This window comes from Primulina tabacum, chromosome 1 (assembly GCF_025594145.1).
Source record: "Primulina tabacum isolate GXHZ01 chromosome 1, ASM2559414v2, whole genome shotgun sequence".
NCBI classification, from domain to species: domain Eukaryota; kingdom Viridiplantae; phylum Streptophyta; class Magnoliopsida; order Lamiales; family Gesneriaceae; genus Primulina; species Primulina tabacum.
The window spans coordinates 32,037,843-32,045,131 of NC_134550.1; positions in this window are offsets into that span (position 1 = coordinate 32,037,843).

Sequence of the window (7,289 nt, forward strand, 5' to 3'; positions counted from 1 at the left end):
CCTACTCAAAGTATCAGCAAAATGGTAAGGTCGCTGCATATTTATCAATGCAACTATCTCTGAATTCAATCCTTTGATGAACTGCTCAGCTACAGCTTCATCATTTCCAGCTATCTGAGGAACAAAACGCAGTAGAGGAGAGAATTTAGCAACATATTCTTCAATATTCAGTTGGCCTTGTCTCAAATTCTCAAATTCTGCTCTTTTGTCCTCCTGGTACGAAACTGAGAAAAAAATCTTCGATAGAATTCGGCTTTAAAGATTTCCCACGTGATCCCAGTACCACGTTGTTCTAATACTCCCTTGATTGTAATCCACCAACTCCTGGCGGCCTCTCGTAACTGGTTGGGCACCAATTTAATTCTCTGTTTATCTGAATACTTAAGCAAATCAAACAACAGTTCTATGTCATCTAACCAATTCTGACAATCTTCAGACATCTCAGTACCCCTCAAAATCGGCGGTTGAAACGACTGAAATTTCTTCAAATGTATTTCCATCGAAATTTCTGATATATCTATCTATTCAACCAAAGTACTGTCCCGTTCTGGAATTCTTCTAGGAGGTATATCTGATTACCAAAACCATTAGTAACCCAAATACTACAAACCTGTTCCATTTTTTCTCGGATCATCTTACTGCTGATCATGAATCAGATCTGATTCATACTCAATAATACATAATACCAACTCAAATCGGATAATCAGGTAAACATGTATTTCAAAGCAGTAAATCATAGTATCATGCTAGCATACATAATGTAAATCAACATTAAAATAAATCTCATGCTAGCAATCACAAGCAAGGAAAGAAAACTCAATCTACCCCGCTCATTCTCTTCTATCTCAGTCTAAAGGATCTATGGCTCTGATACAACCTGTTGTGGGGACCCGGACGCTAATCATCTTCTTAGTCATCTTTGGGATTTAATTATCAATTAAGATAAACAGGGTCTAAAAATTTTTCTTTTTAAAAATGTAAGTGCGGAACGTAATGGAATTTAACTAATATACATCTCAGTATAAAAGTACAATAATGTACAACGATTATTCAAACTAGTCTACAATAAGTCCGGAATCACCACTCTAAACTCGTCTTCTCTCATCATCTTCTTGACCCCGATCCTGCCCCACCTGTTGTCATGCACGCATACAAAACAAGACAACAGCCGGATACTCCGGTAAGAATAAATCCCAGCATAAAACATGTATACATGCATGTCATGTTGTTTAATACAAATCATAACACATAATCAGTAATTATGACACATCAGTGAATACAGATAAAACAATATGATTCTTACTCTTTAACTTGACTCGTATCTATGTCAATGGATCCCGGTGTGAATAAGATGTAACAGGTCTCCCACCTACTCTCCCAATCGGGGTGGCGTTTCATCTTATTCCTAAACTTCGGTCTGGTCTGTATCGAAATCAACAATCGTAGTGAATCTGATCCGAAGCATGGATATCAGCGAACGTTTAGAAAATTGGCGTATCTACCAATGACACTCCTATCTCAGTACATATATATAAATCAATATAAAGTACAAACAGAACAAGTATGTGATTTTGTTGGGAAACTCAAATTGAATCTCATTTGAGTTGTGTCTTCCCCAAACAAAACATGAATTATACATTTCCTCGCACAATCTCTGTCGATGTCGAAGTCTCGATGTCAAAGTCGCCAATACAAATCTGAAATGGCATCATCAATGTACATTCTATGAAGCTCTAGTACACCTCAATAAAAATAGGAATCAATATTTCATTTCAATGCATTTCGATGGCATAACGGCGGATTCTCGATATACCGATCAACTCATATAACAATAATCAATAACCATAATCCAAAATCTTCATGAATCACATGTACTATTCTGAAATCTGCACCATCTCAATTCCATACATGCTGGAAAATCATAACAATCACATATGGTATTATTTCTTCTATCCCTTTTTCCACTATATGTTCACAATAATCATAAGAACACAAATAGAAACCAAATCTGATTTCCTTTAACAGCTCAACTTCAAAACATGCTGAACTTAATAAAACATATACCCTTTTGAAGCCCTTGATGCAAGAAATAAGAATCTCCACTTGGTTCAAAATTTGGACATGTAATTCTTTCACAATTCAAAATCTCCCACAAAGAAAGCTTGAAGGAACTCTCTCCTTGTTCTCATTCTCAGCTGCTGGAAGTGAAGGAAGAATGACTCATGCTTGAATTATATTTATACCATGCCATGTGTCAACTTAAGAAACAAAGGTGGATTTCTCGCATGCAGCACCGCGGGTGCGCTCTCTTTCCACGGCGGGTGCGCTAATCTCTCGCCACCACTTTTCATTTTTCACAATTCGACGACCGCGGGTGCGGTGTCATGTGGACCGCGGGTGCGGTCTTGGTTCGCACCAAATTCCCTAACCTACTGGCCATCAACCGCGGGTGCACTGCTTCTTGGACCGCGGGTGCGGTGACCCTACAGTAAAAATGCCCATCTTTCTGTCCGTCAACCGTGGGTGCGGTATCTTTCATGGTGCGGGTGCGGTCTTCCTTGCATTAAAACTCTAATTTCTCATGTCTTTTCTGTAATGCCCGAGAATTAATCACTGTAATTAACGATGATTTATTTAAAATTTTATGTGAATATGAAAGGATTAACCGAGACACGATTTGAGATAACTTCTAAAAAGATGTATGTGCGAGAATGAGCTCTCGCGCATATGCGCGACCAGTCAGGCGCATATGTGCGAAATGTCCAGAGGACCTCGCGCATATGCGCGACATGAACCCGCGCATGTGCGCGAGAGTGGCAGAGAGTTTGGCAGAAATTTGAGTACCTCGCGCATATAAGCCGAATGAGGGTGCGCATATGTGCGAGGCACTGTGCACATCACGCGCCGAGACGTGTCGCGTGGAGGGTGCGCCATTTGCCTTGATGCATGTTACGTATATATATATATAAGATGTTTGGGGAAAAATTGTCCTTGAATCTTAGGATCGCGATTGTGTAAAATCAGTCCGTCTGACTGAATCTGACTTTGGTACTGTGTTCATATCAACGCAGGCTACAAGTGGACGTAAGTTTTACTACGTTTTGACATGTTTTGAAATTATGATATTGTCAGAATTGCATGGAATTCATATGTGATGTTCTGGACATGTTAGACATCATAGAATCGAAGTCAGATTAAGAAACTGACTGATTATGGAATTGTTATGATTTTTGAAGTTAATTGACTGAGATATGATATCAGATTGTATTGGTATCGATTATTAGTTGAGAGAATTATTATCTGGTGATGTTATATTGACCGGGATATCGGGATTGTGCGGTTATACCGTTGATTTTGAATTATTGATCAGATTGGAATTGGTTTCAGCGGTATATTAATATGATATTTTTGATATTGCCATTGCCAAATCGAGGGATTGACAGAGTTTGAATTCCAGACCGAAACCACGAACGAAAGGTATAAGTCAATGAGGTATCGGGAGATCGACTTAAGTCGGTTTAGACTTGAGTTTCCCTAAATCACATACTTTACTTTATTGCATCGATATTTGCATTGATTTGATTGAGGTACTTGTTCTCTTGATTTATAGATAGCAGGTATTAGACGAGTAATCTTGTGACAGAAGTACCTGATAGTGGCGGGATCGCCACGGGCACATTGAACGATGTCATAAGATAGTATATTGGCGATAGTGCCAAAGTCTGTCACCGGATGATTGGCTATCGATGTGGATAGAATTTGGGTTTCTTCTATTACTTTTGATCGATGTCGTATCGGTGTGGATAGAATTGGAGCTTCTTCTATTACTGGTGATCGATATTATATCGGTGTGGATAGAATTAGAGTTCTTTCTATTACTGGTTATCGATACCATATCGGTGTGGATAGAATCAGACCTTTTTCTATTTCTAGTGATAGATACCTTATCGACGTGGATAGAACTGGAGTCTTTTCTATTACTGTTGGTCGATATAGGAATGCCAATTCTGGAAACCGGGATCCCTAGACTAGGATTGAGTCTAGTCTAAATTGTGTAGCTACGAGTATTGTCGACAGTTTGATAGTAGTTATGTTTCAGATTTTGATACATATTGTTGTTACCTGTTACATGCTTTATATTTGTTTATATGATTGAATGTTTCGTTGATTTATACTGAGATTATATTCTCACCGGAATTATCCGGCTGTTGTCTTGTCTGTATGTGTACATGACAACAGGTGGGACAGGTTCAGGGTCACGGAGATAAAGAGAGGGATCGTGATTAGAGTAGCGGCTCCGGACTTGGATTAGAGATAGGGTTGGACACTTGATATTAGCTGTTAAATCTTAATTAAATAAATGTATGTGGTAAAGAATTGGTACTTTTATATACTGAGATGTATATATGTTTTTATGTCACTACGTTCCGCATTATTTTAAAAAAAAAAATTTAGACCCTGTTTATTATAATTGATTAATTAGTCCCAATGATGGTTAAGAACATGATTAGCGTCCGGGACCCCACAACAGGTGGTATCAGAGCGATAGATCCTTGAGACTGAGATAGGAGCTAGTGAGCGGGGTAGTTTGAAGTTTTCTTTCCTGCTTTTGATTGCTAGCATGATTTACTGCTTTATAATGCATGTTTATCTGTTTATCTGACTTGATTTGAAAACATGTGTTATTGAGAATGGATCAGCACCGATTCTTGACCAGCAATAAGATGATCGGAGGAGGACTGAAACATATTTGTGTATTGGGATTACTAATCCTTTTGATTATCAGATATGCCTCCGAGAAGAGTACCTGAACAGGGTAGTACTTCAAATCCTTCAATGGACGTTACAGCCACTCCAATGGAGACCTTGTTAAAGAGATTTCAGTCATTCCATCCACCAACTCTGAAGGGTACAGAGAATTCAGTGGAATGCGAGAGTTGGTTAGATGATATCGAGATGTTGTTTGAGTCCTTGGACTATACTGATGAGCAGAGGGTAAAACTGATAGGGCACCAGTTACATGATGTGGCAAAGAACTGGTGGATTACCACAAAGCGGGCCTTGGAACAACGAAGTACGACTATCACCTGGAATGTCTTTAGAAATGAATTTTATCAAAGGTTCTTTCCAGTGTCGTATAGAAAGGACAAGGGAGCCGAGTTTGCCAACTTGAGGCAGGGCCAGCTAAACATTGAGGAATATGTGGCCAAATTCTCTACACTGCTCCGATTTTCTCCCCACGTAGCTGAACATGATGAGGCCGTTGCGGACCAGTTCATAAATGGCCTAAATCCTAAAATCTTTACCTTGGTGAATACCGGGAGGCCAAACAACTTTACTGATGCCTTGAACCCCAAGGTAGCTGAAGCTGGTCTGATGAGACAGAAAGAGGCTTCGTTAGTGTCTTCAGCACCGAGATCACAGATGCCTCCACCAGCTCCTCGATATGAAAGCGGCAGTGGTAGTGGGAAGAAAGATTTACTGAAAGCTAAGAGAAAGCAATTCAAGAAACCTGGAAGTAGCTCATCCAATTCGAGTGGCTCTAGACAGACTGGTCAGGGCCAGAGTTATGCAGGACCTTACTGTAGCACTTGTGGAGGGAAGCATTCCACAGAACAGTGCCGAGGAGTGTTCGGCAACTGCCGTATTTGTAAGCAGCAGGGACACTTCGCCCGAGTGTGTCCCCAGAGAGGTGCCAAGGGATCCCAGGCTGCTGAGTCATCTAGATCAGTGGCTCAGACAGGGAGACGATCTGCTGCCGTTCATTCCTTCCAGCCAGCACCGCCTACTCAGTCACAGCCGAGGCCAGGAGGGAGCCAGATAGCGAGCCAGCCTCCTAGACAGCAGGCTCGAGTGTTCGCTTTGACTGAGGAGCAGGCACAGGATGCACCTGATGATGTTGTTGCAGGTAACTGTTTTATTTTTAGTTATCCTGCTTATGTATTGATTGATACTGGTGCATCCCATACATTTATATCTGAGCGATTTGCTTTGATGCATTCTTTGCATATTGAGTCATTATCTGCGGTAGTGTCTGTCTTTTCTCCTTTGGGGACAGGTTTGATGTCAGTGAAATCTGTGAAATCTTGTATACTGCAGTACGATGGGCATACGATTGAACTAGACTGTATTGTGCTTGGGATATCTGACTTTGATTGTATTATCGGTATCGATACGTTGACCAAGTACAGGGCTACAGTCAATTGTTTCCACAAGATTGTTCGATTCAGACCTGAAATGGCTGAGGAGTGGAAATTTTACGATAAGGGTTCTCGAGCTAGAATTCCTTTGATATCTGCAATAAATATGACTCGACTATTGCAGAAAGGAGCAGATGGATTCCTGGTATATTCAGTTGATTTACTGAAGTCGAGCCCATCATTGGCGGACTTGCCAGTGGTGTGTGAGTTTGCTGATGTCTTTCCAGATGAGATTCCTGGATTGCCTCTGATTCAAGAGATAGACTTCAGCATTGAGTTGATGCCGGGAACAGTTCCGATTTCGAGGGCTCCTTACCGGATGGCACCTATCGAGTTGAAAGAGTTGAAAGAACAGCTGGAGGATTTACTGGCCAAGGGATATATCAGATCGAGTGTATCTCCTTGGGGTGCTCCAGTACTGTTTGTGAGGAAGAAGGATGGGTCGATGAGACTTTGTATCGACTACCGGCAACTGAATAAGGCAACGATAAAGAATAAATATCCATTGCCTCGTATTGATGATTTATTTGATCAGTTGCAAGGTTCTTTGGTGTATTCCAAGATCGATCTGAGATCTGGATACCATCAACTGAGAGTCAGGGATTCAGATATCTCAAAGACAGCATTCAGAACCAGGTATGGACACTATGAATTTATTGTCATGCCATTTGGTTTGACGAATGCACCGGCAGTATTTATGGGATTGATGAATCGAGTCTTTCAGAAATACCTCGATGATTTCGTGATTATCTTCATCGATGATATTTTGATTTATTCAAAGAATGTGATGGAGCATGCTGAACATTTAAGAACTGTGTTGCGAATTTTGAGGGCGGAGAAATTATATGCTAAACTATCGAAATGCTAGTTTTGGTTGAAACAGGTGGTATTTGTGGGGCATATTATATCCGGAGACGGGATATCAGTTGATCCCAGTAAGGTTGAGGCAGTGATTTCTTGGCCGAGACCAACATCTGTACCAGAGATACGCAGCTTTATGGGTTTGGCAGGATATTATCGCCGATTTATTAAAGATTTTTCGAGTATTGCCAAACCGATTACACAGTTGACTCAGAAGAATGCTCCATT